The following is a 14,559-nucleotide window of genomic DNA, read 5'->3' as shown; positions in this document are numbered from 1 at the left end:
TTAGACTTTAAACTAAAACTAATAAGAAGAGATAAAGAGGGCCACTTCATTCTGATCAAAGGAACAATAAGCCAAGAAGATGTTATAATCATGAACATATATTCACCAAATTCTGGTGCACCCAACTTCATAAAAACAATACTACAGGACTTTAAGACCCAGATTAATTCTAACTCATTAATAGTAGGGGACTTCATTACCCTACTGTCTCCATTAGATAGGACAACAGGGCAGAGAGTTAACAGAGAGACATCTGAATTCAACAATACCATATAACAGACATACTTAACAGACATCTACTGAGTATTCCACCCAAGAACCAAAGGACATACTTGCTACACAGCACCCCATGGAACCTTGTCCAAAATTGATCAAATACGAGGGCAGAAAACAAACCTCAACAAATTAAAAAAGATTGAAATAATTCCATGCATTCTATCAGACCACAATGCAATAAAGCTTACATTCAACACTGAAGAAGACCTAATCACCACATGAACACATGGAGATTAAACAACACACTCCTGAATGATGAATGGGTCAAAAGAGAAATTAAGAAAGAAATAAAAGTATTCCTGCAATTAAATGAAAAGGACAATACAACACAACAAAACCTCTGGGATACGCTGAAAGCGGCCCTTAGAGGGAAGTTTATAGCTCTAAGCTCCTCCATCAAAAAATCAGAAAAAAACACAAATAAATGACTTAACATTGCAACTCAATACACTTGAAAAGCAACAGCAAACAAAACCCAAACCAAACAAACAAGAAGAAATAACAAAAATCAGGGCAGAAGTTAATGAAATTGAAACAAAGAAAACAATACAAAGAATAAACAATTCCAAGAGCTGGTTCTTTGAAAAGATAAACAAGATTGACAGACCGCTAGCCCAATTAACCAAAAGAAAGAGCACCTCCAAATCAACAAAATCAGAGATGAAAGGGGAAACCTCACAACAGACACCAGGAAGATACAAAACATTATAAGGGAATACTTTACAAACCTTTATGCTACTAAATTTGAAAACCTAAAAGAAATGGATGGATAGCTAAAGGCATGGGAACCACCAAAACTAAACCAAGAAGATATTAACAGCTTAAACAGACCCATATCACAAAAAGAAATTGAAACAGTAATACAAAACCTCCTGACTAAAAAAAGCCCATGACCAGATGGATTTACAGCAGAAGTCTATCAGACATTTAAAGAAGATCTAGATCCAATACTGCTTAATTTATTCAGAAAGACAGAAATAGAGGGAGAACTTCCAAATTCCTTCTATGAAGCCAGCATCACACTCATACCAAAGCCAGGTAAAGATACAACCAAAAAAGAAAACTATACACCCACATCCTTAATGAACATAGATGCAAAAATTCTCAACAAAGTACTTGCAAACTGCATACAGACACATCGAAAAGATCATCCACCATGAACAAGTCAGCTTTATCCCAGAGATGCAGGGATGGTTTAAGATACATAAGTCAATAAATGTCATAAATCATACAAATGGGCTCAAAGACAAGAGACACATGGTTATCTCAATAGATGCAGAGAAGGCCTTTGACAAAATTCAATTATGCATTTATGTTCAAAGTCCTAGAGAGAACTGGACTGAGGGAACATACCTCTACATAATTAAAGCCATATATAACAAACCCACAGCCAACATCATTCTAAATGGAGAAAAACTGAAAGCATTTTCATTGAAATCAGTAAACAGATAAGGCTGTCCACTGACTCCACTTCTCTTTAATGTAGTGCTTGAAACTCTTACAAGAGCAATAAGAGAAGAGCAGGAAATTAAAGGAGCAATAATTGGAAAAGAAGAGATCAAATTATCCTTTTTTTCAGACGATATGATATTATATCTAAGAGATGCCAAAAATTACACCAGAAAACTCCTAGAGATAATTAACACATTCAGTAGAGTAGCAGGTTACAAAATTAACCTACAAAAGTCTATAGCCTTTCTATATACCAATAACAAGCAATCAGAGAAAGAGCACATGGGAACACTTCTGTTCACAATAGCTGCAAAAAAATAAAATAAAATATCTCGGAATAAACCTGACTAAAGATATGAAAGAGCTCTACAAAGAAAATTTTAACTCTTTAAAGAAGAAATTGAGGAAGACATCAGAAGATGGAAGGGCCTCCCATGTTCATGGATTGGAAGAATTAATATTGTGAAAATGACCATCCTACAAAAAGTCATTTATAGATTCAACGCAATGCCAATCAAAAGCCCCATGACATTTCTCACAAAATTGGAAAAAACTATCCTAACATTCATATGGTAGCACAAAAGACCTCTGATAGCCAAAACTAAAAGCACTAAGAGCAATGCCCGGGGAATTACTATACCAGATTTTAAGCTGTATTACAGAGTTATAGTCATAAAAACAACATGGTACTGGCACAAAAATAGACCCATAGTTCAATGGAACAAAATTGAAGACCCAAAAAATGAGTAAATGCAATTTCAGCCACCGGATATTTGACAAAGGGGCCAGGAATATTCACTGGAGGAAAGACAGCATGTTCAGCAAATGGTGCTGGCAAAACTGGATCTCAACTTCTAGAAGAATGAAACTAAACCCCTTTCACCCTGCAAGAAAGTCAATTCCAAACGGATCAAAGACCTCAATGTAAAGCCTGAAACTCTGAAACTATTAGAAGAAAACATTGGGTAAAACCTACAAGATATAGGTATAGGAAAGGATTTCCTAAACTGGACATCAATTGCTCAGGAGACAAGGTCAAGAAATAACAAATGAGACCTCATTAAACTAAAAAGCTTTTGTACATCAAATGAGGGAACCAAGGAAGCAAACAGAAAACCCACAGAATGGGAGAAAATCTTCACCAGCAACACATCTGAGAGAGGTTTAATAACCAGAATATATAATGAACTCAAAAAACAGAGAACCAAGTCAAGAAAACCCAATTAAAAGATGGGCTAAGGAGCTGAACAGAGTTCTCAAAAGAAGAAGTAAAGATGGCTATGAAACATCTTAAAAGATGTTCATCATCACTAGTAATTAGGGAAATACAAATTAAAACCACTTTAAGATTTCATTTTACCCCAGTCAGACTGGCTAAGATCAAGAAAACAAATGATACCAAATGTTGGAGAGGATGTGGGGAAAAGGGAACACTCATCCACTGCTGGTGGGGCTGCAAACTGGTTCAACCCCTATGGAAAGCAGTGTGGAGAACTCTTTAAAAACTACAAATGAACCTACCATTTGACCCAGTTATACCACACCTTGGCATATACCCAAAGAACTCATCCTATTGCAGAGACACTTGTATATCCAAATTTGTTGCTGCTCTTTCCAAACAGCTAAGAGATGGAAGCAACCTAAGTGTCCCTCAATTGACGAGTGGATAATGAAAATGTGGTTCATTTATACGATGGAGTTTAACTAAGCATTAAAAAAGATGAAATCATGAAATGTGCAGGTAAATGGATGGAATGAGAGACTGTTATATTAAGTGAGGTAACACAGACTCAGAAAAAAATCAGCATATGCTCTCCCTCATATGTGGATCCTAGAACCAGACTCTGATAAGTGAGTATGTAACCAGACATAACTACAGGAACCAAGATAATGGAAACAGGGAGGTAACGGAAAAGAAAGAACCTGAAAGAGAAGAACAGTACAAAACAGGCATTACTAAGGGAAACATGGATAAAAATTGGGTTAGTTTAAGGGAGGGGGGAGAGAAGGGTATACAAGGAACCTAGGGGATAAAAGGGAAAGAAGGAGATCAAGAGAGGTAGGACCATAGGAGAAGGGTATTAGTAAGGGAGAAATAGGGGGAACGGGGGCACCTTCAGTGGGAAAACCATGATGGAGGGGTGAGACAATGTGAGAGATAAATAATGCCTATCTCGTTTTGAAAACCAGAGAGACCCATATTACTCGTATAACCTATGGACAAATTATACATAGCAGATCAAGAAATAGATGTCTAAGTAAGGTTTATCTGAGAACAACTGGTCTTTGGGAAATGCAAATTAAAACAACTTTAAGATTTCATCTAACCCCACTCAGACTGGATAAGATCAAGAGAACAAATGATACCAAATATTGGAGAGCATGTGGGGAAAGGGGAACACTCAACCACTGATGGTGGGGCTGCAAACTGGTTCAACCCCTATGGAAAGCAGTGTGGAGAACTCTTAAAAAAACTACAAATGAACCTACCATTTGACCCAGTTATACCACTCCTTGGTATATACCCAAAGAACTCATCCCATTGCAGAGATACTTGTACATCCATGTTTGTTGTTGCTCTTTTCACAATAGCTAAGAGATGGAAGCAACCTAAGTGTCCTTCAATTGACAAGTAGATAATGAAAATGTGGTTTATCTACAGTAAGATTTATCTACATGGCACACAGTAATTAAAAGTACTAGTTTGGTGGAACTAACCTTCGTGGGTGTTGAACAGGCATACTTTGAGGCCTATAATAATTTGGTCAGAGGGATATAAAGGACACTTTTTGCTCCTTGCCCTCCTAGGTCAACTAGTTCCAGGGGACTATGTGCATCTCTCAAAATGTCCTATAATGGTGGTGGGTTACCTATCTGCTTGATCAAGGAAGCTGAGGAGATCCTACCAGATAGACTTGAACCAGTGTCCAGTCTACAAAGAGGAGGGTCAATACAGGGAATCATTTCCTCCGTGCTTCCAAGTGAAGCCAACCATGGTCGAGCAGGACCTTTGACTTATCTTCACATAGGTGGAACTGGTAAAAGAAAGGAGCCAAGGGGGTCCTCCTAAGCCCATGTGACCCCTGCAGAACAGATCCTCAAATGGCCTTAAGAGTAAAAATAAGGGAACAGATCCTCAAATGACCTTAAGAGTAAAAGTAAATTGGTTTATCTAGACCAACTGTATGGCCTTATACACTCAAAAGGAAAATATAACCAAAGATTAAAGGGGCCAATATAATTTCTTAAGAGTCCATATTCATAGCTAAAGGCTACATAACCAGTAACCATGCCAGAAAGGCATTACCTTCTTTTGAGTTAATGGCCAGGGTGGCCAAAGGGACTCCCAGATAGTAACCCAGCATAGAACTGGGAAATTGAACAGCAGACCCCAATCTTAACTAAAGGAATATTGACAACTGATTACTGCTAGATGAGGAACAGCTGTCCCTCCTAAAAGAAGGACCTCTAGATAGGTTGACTAGGTTCACCAGAAGGGCAAGTAGTGGGGAATGGCTGGGGGTTGCCAACAACACAGCAGACACTAGCAGGGATATCGGAGCATAAGGGCTCTAGTGGGGGGGGAGAGGCTATGGGAGGGTGCCATCTGGGCAGTGGGTATATAGTTGAATAAGATGGTTTGGGATGTTCTGTGTGATATACACACACAAAAAAAAATCAACACATATTTTAAAAAATGTATTATATTTAAGGAGGAAGCATGGAAATTTACATCATGATAACTAGTAGAGGTAATAAACAATATCACCGAAATCTGCCCGATGACTTTATAGACATACACAGTCCCCAAGGTTCCAAGTACAACTGATTATGACTAGTAATAATCAGATACATAAGATTAGATATGCAAGCACCAACATCTCAGTGTTAGTAGCAAAAACAGTGAGTCTTTCTGCAAGGAACAATGTATTCTAAAATGAAATGGAGATCTTTTTTAAAGGTTTAAAACTCATAGAATTTTATGTCTTTACAGGGCTTATACTGAATTTAATAATATATAACTGTATTAATTCAATTGTAAACCTAGAAACTTGCACCCACTTTTGAAAGACATGCATCTTAGCTCTGGAAATTGTTATCGACTATGTCAATGCTGTCGTAATGAAATGCTTCTTCTAAGTATGTGATTATTAAATAAATAATTTTTAAAAAGTGAGCGAATGAACTAAACCGTTACCAATGCTCCTTAATAATTAGTAGATGTGAAAAACATTATCATTGACATCTACCTCATGACTTTATATCCATTCTCAATGCCAAGGAGCTCAGAAAGTAACAGACTGTGACTAGTAATAATCTGATATATAGAAATTAGAAATGCATGTGCAAACATCTTAATGTCAATCGCATTAAAAATGAAGTTTTCTGCATGAAACTTTGTATTTTAATAATGAAATGGAGATCCTTTTTAAAGATTAAAACCTCATTTAATTTTATGTCTTGTAGGGTTTATACTGAGTACACTATTGTATAACTGTAATAATTCAACTCTAAACCTAAAAATGTACAGCCAATTTTGTAAAAGATGCAGTCTAGCTCAGAAAATTGTTATTGAATATGTCAATGCTGATGTAATGAAATGCTTCTTCTAAAGTATGTGGTTATTAAATAAATAATTTTTAAAAAGACCAAAAAAGTTTCTGCAGAGCAAATGAAAACTATCAACAGAGTGAAGAGAAAGACTATAGAATAGGAGAAAATCTTTACCAGTGATACTTGAGACAAGGGGATTACTACTTAGAATATATAAAGAATTGCAATATTTAGACACCAAAAATCTCCTGCTAATCAAGAAATGTACTAATGACCTGAATAGCTAGCTCTCGAAGAAATACAAGTTGCTAAAAAAAAATTTGTTTAAACATATTCAACATCCTTAGTCAAGAAAATGCAAACTAATACTACCTTGAGATTCTATCTCATCAGCTGCAATGGCCATCATCAAGAAAACAAATAGAACAAATGTTAGAAAGATGTGGGAAAAAAGAAATGCTGGATCTCAGAGATTCGCCTGCCTCTGCCTCCTGAGCTCTGGGATTAAAGCAGTGCACCATCATTCCCTTCTACAGTTGTAAATTTTAAATAGTAGGTCAGAATAATAGTTATTCTTTTTTCAAGGTCTGCTGCTATTTAGCAAACATGCTACTTATGTGCTACAACTTTGTCTTTGGAAAAGGTTCCCTCCACACCTCCACATACACCTCCCTACAGCACAGACAGAAAACAAGATTAAGGTCCTTCTAAGACTGATTTCATTGAATCCAAACTCAAGAGGACTCTACCAGTTTTCCTGACCCCACTATATTGCTGTGAAGTGCCAAGGTCTTAAGACTTGGGTATGTGTATTACAATGGCAAGAGTGCCAGTGCCAACAAAAGATTTATTGGACTTGTCAGCTCCTCTGTTTCACCAAGCATAATAACCTTAACAACAAAGCAGAGTAAGCCAAGTGCCTCTGTGTGACTCCACCACCAGCTGATAATGCACAAGATAACCATGTTAGCCTACAGCCTGTCTTCCCTTGAGAAGCTGGGAACTGAAGGACCTATTCTGAGATCTGTGCTGTTAGTAAGTGACTGGTAAAATTGTAGACTAGATTGGCCCCTGAGTGCAGAGACTGAGTTGCAATTGAGTGAAAACAGACAACAAAATCTTGAAGAATTGCACTGACATGCAAACCAAATTTAACACTCTTCAAGTAATATTGGTTGAACTGAGAAAACAAAACCTGGAACAGGACGATTATTTCTTTCTATCTTTGCCATTGTTGCTTCTTTCTGTTACATTTCTTGTTCTTTTTGTTGTCTTTCTAAGTCCAGATTCTCTCCAATAATTCACATTGCCCTGATTGTGGGCAACAGTGGTTCCCCAGTTTAGAACTAGAGCATTGGTAATACCAAACTTAACTTGTTGAAAATGAATGGTACCAAGTAGTCTTAGACTGTATTAACAGAGCTGATTATTGCCCTGAATGTTATCCTGATAATCCTGCTAATAGAAGGGTTGTTCTGCCTTGGTCTTTCCCACTTGAGTGGGCACCTCAAAATCTCACCAGGTAGACCTTTAAAAAAGCTTGCGATCCATTTCTTCTAGGTCCTCTGCTGGTTAGAAAAAGGATACATGACTCCAGAATTTTAATCCTGCATTGCAATTAACCTTGTCCAGAACAGACAAAACCTTAAACAAAAAAACTTGGCCAAAGCAAGTAACTTCAATAATAGTCAAAATCATGGAGACTTTTGAGCATTTTGTGCTAATAGCCCAGGGAAAACGAATAATAATGAAAAATCACTCATTTCTGTCTGTTTTATCTTTCCCATTATTTTTCTTATTCTTTTTTATTCCTTTTTTTTTGAGGTGGGGGGGGGAAGGTGCTGGGAGAGGTGGCTCAATGGTTACAAGCACTGGCTGCTCTTGCATAGACCTGTGCTCAGTTCCCAGCACCCACATGGTGGCTCATAACCCGCAGTAACTCCAGTTCCAGCTCCTCTTCTGGCCTCTGTGGGCATTGAACACATGGTACACTTACATACAGGCAAAATACATAAAAATAAATAAAATAAAAGATTCTAGGTTATCCTGTAGGTGTGTAGCAAAGAACAATATTATCCAGGAGCCAGGGTCTTTATCCTTCCTCCCCTGGGGTCCTTATAATGTTTGCTTTTTGTCCTTGTGGATGTTTCCTCAGTGAGTACAATACAGTTTGTTGTTGTACAAGACATTTCAATTGCAAACAAAGGTTGGAAGTAGGGGAAAGAGGCTTTCTTCTTTCAAATCTTATTTGGGAGTAAAATCTTTCTGAAAAGTCTCAGCAGATTTTTTTAAACTTTTAAAGCACCTCATTAGCAGGTATTGGTGCACACACAAGAGTGAAAAAAGCTTGGCAAAGGAGAAGAGCTGGACTTGCCCTGATGGGCACATTGCTTCCACTGATAAAACTGGGATCATTTTAGGGAGGAGGAAGTGGGAATGAATGAATGGCTGTTGATAGGCAAGAAATCCTACTTTCCACATGGGAGACCTTAAGTTTTTGTTTGTATGAAGAAAGAATGTACTCTGATCCACTCATACCTACCTTATATCCATCATGGTTGGAGGGTCTCTTCTGTTACATTGCTGAATAAGCTGTGTGGACTGCTAAAAATGAAAAAGAAGAAAAAGAAAAAGAAATGCTTATTCACTTATATTACAGTGGGAAATGTGAACTGATATAGCCACTATTGAAATCTGTGTGGAACTTTCTAATAAGACAGAAGTAGAACTGCCATATGACCCAGCTATACCATACTTGCATACATACTCAAAGGACTCTGTATCCTACTAATAAGATACTTGCACATCTCTGTTTATTGCTGCACTATTCCTAATGGCTAAGAAATGGAACAAGCCTGCATGTCCACCAACAGATGAATAGAAAGTGAAAATACAGCTATATTATACAATGGAATTTTATTCAGATGTACAGAAAAATGAAACTGTGAAATTTGGGTTAATCTGAAAATTACTATATTAAACAACATAACCCAAACTGAGTAAGATGAATACCATGGATATTTTCTCATATGTGGATTCATTTAGATAGATAGATAGATGGTAGATAGGTAGGAAGATATATACATAGATAGATAGATAGATAGATAGATAGATAGACAGACAGACAGATAGATATAGATGATATATAGATAGATGATATATTAGAAGATAGATGATAGATATAGATTCATGATAGATGATATAGATATAGATATAGATAGATGATAGATAGATGATAGATAGATGACAGAGAGAGAGAGAGAGAGAGAGAGAGAGAGTCAGTTGGGGGGGTGGGGATATAGGTCATGAAACAATAAAGGGACCATGAGAAGGAAAAATGATGTTGTAAGGATAGAGAGGGAGGATGACACAATACATGTAACAGGAAAACAGAAAAGTCACACTGGACGTGGAAGGTACTTCATTTCCTTTTGGTTGATAATTAATAAAAGATCATGACCAAAAGCAACTTAGGGGAAGAAAGGCAAGAACTCAAGTAGGAACTTGAAGACAGGCCTACTTGTCATTCCATACAACATTTTCTAAGGAGAGAACTCACTCACAGTCAAAGAAGAACAGCAGACACTAGAGAAAATGCTGCTTGATGGCTTTACACGTTCAAGCTCAGCTACCTTCCTTATGTAACCCAGGACCACCTTCCCAGGGAATGGTCCATAGTGGGCTGGTCCCTCCTATATCAATTAAGAATTAAGAAAAGTCCCATCAAGACATGCTCATAGGGCATTTTGAACTAGGAAATGCCTCAACTGAGGCTCTCTTCTCAGGTGACTTCTAGGTTGTGTCAAATACACAGTTAAAGCTAATCAGAAGAGTCGGGTACAAGAGAAGGTTGGTAGGCATGAAGATGAGAAAGAAGAATTGGGGAAGGAGGATGAATCAAAACAAAAGTATTACAAAAATGCCATAATGAAACATTACTTTGCATGGTAATTAAAGATGCCAAAATCCATACCCACACGCAAATCCCCTCATAGTTTTGTAGAAATATATTAATCAAAATGCTAACAGATATTCCAGACTATGGATTATATAACAGACTATGGATTATTTATTTGTACTTAGAAGCTTACTATATTTTTACAATACTTATTTCATACACAATCAATAAAAAGTCTTTAAAATTATTCTTACTCTTAGAAAGTTCTAAATTTATATTTTATATTTTATATGTTCTTCATATGAAACATCTTTCTCACTTTTCTTCTACCAAACTGTTTTTAATTTTTTTTCTAAATTTTAATTCAAAATTATCGGTTTATACAGTTACCAAATATATCTGGACTATGATCATTTTGTTAAACTTCCTATGTTATTTTGTGTTAATTGCATTTATAAAAGAAAAAATTGTTCTTTTGTATAATTTTGAAATTAACTGTGCGTTTATATTCCTTATTGAAACCAGTTCTGAGGTAAAATACAATGAACTGAAAATTGTTTGATATATAGAAGAGATGCTGAAAATGATTTGGATTCCCTTATCTATAAGGTTGCATGAGTTTTATTTCTACCTAAGTTCAGTATGGAAAATAATCAATAAAAAGGCAATGAAGGACAAGTGAAGCAAGGGTCTCAACCTTGAGGCAGCAAGTTTAAACTGTTTATGATAGGATAAATGAAAACATAACATGTGAATACTACAGTGGGAGTGTGGCCTGAGTGAACAGGTATGCACAGAATCAACGTGAGAAATGCAGGAGGATGAACTGCGGTAGACAATGGTAATGTTTGGATGGGGAAGTTTCCACATTAGGATGACAATTATTCAGCATGTTTTAAAGTGGACCCAGAAACCAATTTCTAATCACTACTATTTTCTAAGTAAAAGGTAACTATGACCCCACCAAAAGGAGAGTAAATTACCAAGGGACCTAAGTTGCTTAGCAAATACTTCAGTGGTATTTCAGAAAGGTAAAACCACCTAAAAAAAAAAAATTAAGAAGGAAGGGTTAGATGGTTCAGTGGCTGCTTTTGCATAAGACCCAGATTCAAATCCCAGCACTCACAAGGCATTTATCAACCATTTGGAACTCCAGTTCCAGGGGATCTGATGTCCTCTTCTGTCCTCCACGGGTATTGTACAACATGAGCGCACTTAACATACATTCAGGAATAACAGTCATCCACATAAAAATAAATTAATTAATTAAAAATAATAAAATTTAGGAAGAAGGAAAAAGAGGCTAGAGATTATGATGGTGCTTTATATTACATATTATATTATACTGTATTATAGAATATTAATGCTCCTGTACTTATTGGCTTGTCATCAGGGAGATAACAGTAATTTGATATAAAAAAGAATGAAGCCTCTATGGTAATGAATGATCAATGGAAAATGAGAACTATAACTTTTCCAAAGTACAATAAATTTTAAATTGTCACTCTATAATACTGCTTTTAAATTTTCATTTGTGTTATGACCATTTTCTCTAAGACTAAAATAGTAGTGCTTATTATTTCAAACAAGTATTATTAGTCAATCTAATATTAACTATTATCTTTTTAAATTATTAGAGTTATGCATGAAGAATTAATTAAGCCAAATATCTGTAGATCAAGCCTTAGCCCTGGGAAAATTATAACAGTTGAGTTATAAATTTGCAAAACAGCGACTATTGAAAATATGAACATATCACAAACATGCCCAGAAAATGTTGTAATGAAACAATGGAAAGCACTACTTGTGATCTAAAGGAAGTCCCAGAATAATCTTGAATCTCATTTGCTCTTTACCATGTTTTAAAATAATAAATACCTCTCCAGGATACAGTCTTTTTTATTCAAACTCATACAATGATAAGAATTCTTTCTTTGTCTTTCTTTTGTTTCCTCTATAAAAGTCCAAATTGTCACTTTTCTTATGGCAATGAATAATTGGCTTTTAAAAATATTTTTATTATTTATTTTTATTTTATGTGCATTGAGTGTATTGCCTGCATGCAAGTATACCTCTGTCATGCAATGCTTGTGGAGGTCAGAAAAGGGCGTTGGATCACATGGAACTGAAGTCACAGATGGTTATCAGTCGCCATGTTGGGAGCCGAACCCTGGTCTTCTGCAAGAGCAGCCAGTGTTCTTAACTGCTGAGCCAGCTCCCAATGCTTGGTTTAAAAGGCTTGAAAGATAGAAAAACAAACCATTGGAAAGAATCCAAACTGAAACTGAGGGGAACAAAAAGGATAAACATGACAGTCTTAGAATTTATCCTCTGGAGAAAAGCACAGTGAGAAGATTCACAGGCCTTTTAAGTCCTGTAGTCAGACTGTGAAGCGAACTTTTCTCTGTATCTGGTTGATATGAAGTCCTACCATTCAGTATCAGTGTCTACAACAGAATAAAGACTGTTAATGACATGGTAGTGCATGATGTGTTGTGACTGATTGAAAATACTTGTTCCATAGACAATTGAACACTTTTCAAATGTTGCACTACACTACCTTCAAATATCATTAGAGCCAGAATCAGTAGACTGATCCTGTTCTTTGCATTGTTTTTTGGTTTGTGTTACTGGTTTGATAAAATTAGACCAGGTTGTCATGCTTAAACTTGGGCCAGCCTTTAGTTCTGGTCTGGTTATTTTTTTTACTTTACCATTCAGTCACAAAGAATTCTTCCTATATTCACAAAGTCCTGGCAATATTTAGAATTCAAAATTTTAGTTTTTACTAAATATTGAAAGTTTTATGTCACTCAATAAACTTATGGAAAAAGTAGATTAAAGTTTTGATGATGAAATAATAATGATAACAGCTGAATTATGTAGCTCTTAAATGGGTCAGGCATTGTTCTGAGTATTTCATACAGATGAACCCATCTAATTTTAACATAATCCTAGGGCATAGGTTCTATTATAATACCCAGATTAAAGATGTGCAAAATGAGGTGTAGAAATGTGCATGACTTGTTCAGTGTAACAGGAAGTGGACAGCCTGGGATTCAGACCACTTCAAAGAGAATCATAGTACTAGAAAGAACCATAGACTCAGGCTTTCAAAAAAATTTTTGATCTCATATGTGTTCATTTTTCTCCTACACATATATTCAGCTTTCTCTAGTCTAGAACTATTGTAAATGTCCTTTACTGTAAAACCTATACAATCGCAAAAAAAATTTTTAAAAAAACTTCCTTTAAAGGCTAGATCATCCTCAATGATATTACAGAATCATCACAAGTTTCTTTCTTTTTCTTAACTAGTAGAAGTTGAAATTTTTAAGATTCAACTTAAAACAGTGCCTCCAAACACTGAAAAAGATTCAAATGAATCTCAATTTGTTGAGACATTTAAAACACTATATATTTCAATCTTATATTAAGAAACAAGAAGGTCATTATTCCATTCAACATATTTTCTTAACTCTTATCCATATATTGCATTTTCCTTCATAAACTGTTATGCTTTCTGCTAATAATTACAGAAGTACTGATTACAACATATGGTCAAAAATAAATATAAGCCTGGTTAAGTATTCATATAAGAATATTACAGTCATGAAAAGTCATTCTTTTAAAATATAAAATATTGCACTGTAAATCTCTACAAATGATTTATATACGGTACATATAAAGTAGCAATAGACAGGGTCAGTCAGAAAACACAGTGTAGCTTGACAATCAAACAGAATTAATTCTCATATGACTTAGTCACCCAAACTGACATTGCTTTATTTTTCAATGCATTTCTTGTCCTAGAAAATGTTTTCATTTTACTAAGTCTTTTTACTCTTCAATATACAATCCCTAGCCATTTCTGGCTTTAATAGAACAATGAGTCAAGATAACATAAAAATGAATTTTTATTATTCTTGGTTACTCAGACATCACACGATTTCAAAGTCACAAAATTATTATATATTTTGATATTAGAGCAAATAGTGCTATAAGTTATGAGGATAATGGCTTACTAATGCATTTTCAGTACAACATAATTATTACTTTAGAAAAGTACAACTGAAGGTGGAGTGTGGTGGAACACACCTCTAATCCCCAGCACTTGGGAGGCAGAGGCAGGCAGATCTCTATGAGTTCAAGGCCAGCCTAGTCTACAAAGTGAGTTCTAGGCCAGCTGGGGCTAGAGGGAGATCCTGTCTCAAAAAAACCAAAAAAAAAAAAAAAAGTATAACTGCATTAGTAATAAAACTTGAGTCATGGAATGCCTTTAAGAGGCAGTATATTAAGCATCAACTGGGAGTAATCAAAAACAGCTTTTGAGACAGCAATTACATTTTAAAGGATTCTGTTTTAAAAGTTAAGATAGC

At 35.7% G+C, this 14,559-nt stretch overlaps 1 protein-coding gene across 9 annotated transcripts in view; it reads right to left on the bottom strand.

The window, feature by feature from the left end:
* Kiaa0825 (KIAA0825 ortholog) overlaps positions 1-14,559 on the bottom strand; it is a 485,775-nt gene that overhangs the window by 428,409 nt on the left and 42,807 nt on the right. For 7 of the 9 annotated variants that reach the window (XM_029561732.1, XM_029561736.1, XM_029561737.1 and 4 more), the window contains one exon: positions 8,825-8,886. The exons of 1 other annotated variant lie outside the window; for it this stretch is intronic. The gene's annotated coding sequence lies outside the window, so the exon portion shown is untranslated. Of the gene's footprint in view, positions 1-8,824; positions 8,887-12,252; positions 12,419-14,559 lie in introns of all 9 variants that reach the window. One more of the 9 variants, XM_029561734.1, reaches the window with a different exon arrangement.

Source organism: Nannospalax galili, unplaced genomic scaffold (assembly GCF_000622305.1).
Source record: "Nannospalax galili isolate Female #2095 unplaced genomic scaffold, S.galili_v1.0 scaffold173, whole genome shotgun sequence".
NCBI classification, from domain to species: Eukaryota; Metazoa; Chordata; class Mammalia; order Rodentia; family Spalacidae; genus Nannospalax; species Nannospalax galili.
The sequence above is the reverse complement of the archived record's forward strand: the minus strand, read 5'-3'. Positions and strand labels throughout refer to the sequence as shown.